Here is a 4,428-nt window from a genome sequence, read left to right as displayed (position 1 = left end):
TTTCCTTCCAGCTTAAGAAATTCATTAAGTAGTAGTATTGCTACTATACCACCAAAAAAATGACCTCAGGCCAGTGATTCACAACATTTTATGTATGACAAACATCTATCCCAGTATGACCAGGACAGTGTCAGTTTATACCTGTTGTCCTCGTATAATTAATTAGTTTCACTCTCAAAATTATTCTTGTTTTAAAGATAAATTATAAAAATAAAATTATACATGTAGAAGAGGTCATTGTTGGGTCAAACTGACATTTTTATATATCATGTAGAGTACTAATAACCATAATAACAGTTTCTATATTTACGAGAACAAATGCGATGTGCTTAGACACTTTTTTTATTCCAGAAATGCTGTGTTGTTTGCTAAGAAGATGATCTCTCTTAAGTCAGGTTGCTGGATTCAAACTTAGTTCAGCCATTCATTTACTATGTAAATTACCACACAAAAGAAATCTGTTTTCTCATCCACGAAAAATAAATAGGTGACAGATAGATAGATAGATAGATAGATAGATAGATAGATAGATAGATGATAGATAGATAATAAAGGAGTTGAGGGGGAGAGAGAGAGCATTGTTATAAGATCTAAATAAGTAAATTAAAGGTAAGAGCTTCAAATTGCACTTGGTAAACTGTACTTTTCAATGTACCTTAGATATCATTATTTCCAAAAAAGTATATAGGTAGCTCCTATTAAGCCTATTTTTACAGACTCTTGTCTGAAGTTTCTGGGAGGCTTTAAAATCTTACCTAAAAGGCAACACAATTTTCTTCATTTAATTGTCCAACCTGCTTAGCTCTTTCTCGTTATGGGGCTTACAGATTCCACTCCCATTACTTCTGTCACTGTTCCTCCCCGTTTCCAAATGGCTGTTTCCATTACCTTTAAGAGTCTCAGTTTAAATGCTTCTTCTTCAGAGAACTGTGATCCACAAGTACCAACTGAGCTACAAATCCCAAGTACTATTACTTTTGGTCACATCACTCTATTCTTCTTTATAGCATGGATCTCGATGTTTTGTTACATTTATTCGCTTAGTTGCCAGCTTGTCTGTTTTCTCCTCTAAGCTAGATGCTCAATGAGGTCAAGACTCATGTCAGTCTTTTTCATTATGGTGTATCAAGTACTGAACCCATGACTTGGTACTTAATAAGCACTTTAATGAATTTTTTAAAGGAATTTGACTGTGAATTTAATTAATGGGTAACTTGCAAGTGCCTAACTCAAGATTTACATCTGTATCTACTCACTTCAGTTTTTCTCCACACTATGAAACGTGATTTGTTGGTACAATCATTACTTTACACCTTCGTGTTAGCTGACTAATTCAAAAAATCCTATGCAAACATTAGAAAGTGATTATGAAGCTAGAAGTCCTAAAACATAATTTCTAGTTATTTCTCAAATTATGACTTCTCAAACACAAGATAAGAAATATTTCTATTAGGTTTAGCCACATCAAGATGTCATTTTTGTAGGTCAATATCAGTTAAATATTTTTTCGTCATTTATTTATAAGAATATCTTTTCTTGGGTTATCACTTCCTACTAGGTATAGTTAATCTTCTAGTAGAAATAAAATAATTTGGGGTCAAAGAATTGACTAATTAAAAACAAAAGGAAATTCTGCAAAGGTGGGCATTTATCACAAGTACCCAGGAAAAAATAAAGAAATAAATTTTCACTAAAATTTATTTGTGTAAGGATTTTACATCTGTGAAAATAATAATGTCATGAATTATAACTTTTTTTTTTGATTTAGGCTATGTTAAGAGCTTAACTCAATATTAATACTATATTCATATGATTCAAGAATTATTATTAAAGGAAAGATTAAAATTAACTAAGGCAATTATATCTGAGAAAAACAATACTTAAGGACTAAAAATAAGTAGTATGTAAAATGGTCATGAATCCAGCTATTTTAGCAAAAGTTACTTTTGTTCTTTATTTTTTTAGTAGGCAGTCTGCAACCTAGTTTTATGGTCTCCCAATGACAGGGGTTCTTTAAATAAAGCTTAAATTAAATACTATGGCTAATTCCAGTGCTCAAAAAACTTTATTTCTAGGTTTTCCCTAATTCTTCTTATATTCAGTTTAGATCTTAGCATCTTGAATGCTGTACATTTTATATTTTAAACAGGTGATTGGATAAAATTACAAATAAGAATTAATTAAGTCTGAAATAATCTCTCTCCTTTCTGTTCTTACATGAATCATACCTGGAAGAAAAATCATCTGCAGATTGAAAAGATTAGCAGGAGAGACTGTTTAGTCAGTTTTCACATTTAACAGGTATGCCAGTTGAAATTACTCCCTAGACTTGATTTGGCCTGCAGCCAGATAGTTGATACTGTTAATACAGAAAACATCTGTTTACCCTAATGTGTTAGTTTACTGTGCTTGGAGGCCATCAGCAGGAGCTGCTGTGCTCAGGTATTATAAGAGGAGTGAATAATCTTTTTTCATTTGGAAGTCAACAGTAGATAGAGGACTCTTGTTTATCGTCTCCATTTTAGGCCATGCTCAAACCCTGGAGAAAACGAATTACAGACAAACCAGAGACCACACTTTGTTCTCATTAATTCTAAATAAGCATTTCCCTTCCTGAGTGAAATCAAAAGACTATATTCTTATGCAGTTGGGTAAAATAAAGCAATTAATAAGAAAAATATATATACTGCACGTAGTTAATTAGCAAATCCAACAAAATAACCTATCATTTGATTATGTGACTTCTGAAATAGCCTCAGAACATCAGCCTGAAATTTGTGAAATACCTGATTTACATGTTTTACAGAGGCAATGTCAAATTAACTAATGGTACTCTAAAGCCATCACTGCGAATAGATAAAGGCTTGCAAATTGTACAGATGTGTGAGAAAAATACACAAAGATAGAATATCTTTTCAACAACTTGGAAGTAACATGTTCAGAGAAGTTCTTATGAAGGTCATAATGTGACCAAACTTCTGTGCTATCTTGGATAATTATGTAACCTTCATACATAATTATTGGTTATTGAAGTACAAGGAAAACAAGTTTGAATTTATATGGAGAAAGTCATTACTTAAATGTAGACCGTCTCATTGCTTTGCACGATAGGCTAATGAAAAATGTACTTGAACACCACAGCAAGAATCAGGGCATGAACTAAAGACATAAAACTTTTATGGAGCTTCTCCACAGATATCACATTGCTTTCTTTGCATTTCCTTTTTGCACTATGCTTGATAAGAAAAAGCTAAGTGTAGTACCAACATTTTGAGAAGCTTGCTCAAACTTAAATTATTTTGCTTTTGGGTTGAAGCAGAGTCCTTCTGACAGTTTTACTGGCTGCAGGTTTGGTGGAAGGTAAAACCATGCTTCATGTAGTGTTGTGACTATGAAGTATAAATCAGGTTTTATAAATATGCCCATTTGGTGTACTCAATTGACTGTAAAGTAATTATGCTCTGCTGTGTAATTGTTATGCTGTGGAAGAAAGCAGGACTTTAAACATCTAACAGAAAATGATTATGCAACCTGAATTAAGACAATTTTCTCTAGTCATCTTCTATAGTGCAACAAAAACATTTTGTAACAATTTAATCTTAAATCTATAGGGTGCAAACCTGCTTGAGTATTAGTTGTTGTTTTTCTTTTGTGTTTTTTTCATAATTGTTTCTGGCTGTTTATTTGTCCTCTCGTTCCAACATTTTAGATCCAGGGGATAAATGTAGTACATTTCAGTGAAAGTATCAGGAATTTATTTTACTTCAGTAGCTTTTTATTGACCAACTGAAGAGTGAGATGCAAAGTTTGAGGAGAAAATATTCATTATCTAAAATATTTTGTTTCATTTTTTTTCTGTTTAATTCAAAGCTTTTACTGAAAATTTGGTAATTTATGTTTCATCAGGAAACCTTTGGACATAATAATATAAACATTTTAGATATACCTTGAAATATATGTCCAATGATGTAACAGCATTCATTTTCCTATCATGATATAATCTAATAGAAATGTTCTAGTTATGTGTCCTTCATTATTTTTCCAGATATTGACCTAAGAAGAATAAATAAATAAGTCAGAAAATGAGTTAGAGCTTTCAGCTGTAATATTTTCAGTCTGCATTCCTCTCTGTTTATAAAATCAATAAGTGTTCAGTGTATAAAACATATGACAAGTTACCCACAATCCTATCGTTAACATTTTTATTTAACAAATGTATATTTTAATATGAAAATATTTTTCCCGGACCAAATCATCAGAGTTCTGAATATTTGCCAGTCAGTATATGACCACATTTCTCAGAACACTGGGCAACAATCTGAATATGAACCATAGTGTGGTATGTCCTAGTTTATAAATGTTATCATATGCATTTATTAAAGTCCCTATAGAAGTATTATTTTATTCCCTAGGCTTTCATACCTAAAT

This window comes from Rousettus aegyptiacus, unplaced genomic scaffold (genome assembly GCF_014176215.1).
Source record: "Rousettus aegyptiacus isolate mRouAeg1 unplaced genomic scaffold, mRouAeg1.p scaffold_m13_p_10, whole genome shotgun sequence".
Lineage (NCBI taxonomy): Eukaryota > Metazoa > Chordata > Mammalia > Chiroptera > Pteropodidae > Rousettus > Rousettus aegyptiacus.
Note: the sequence above shows the minus strand (reverse complement) of the source record.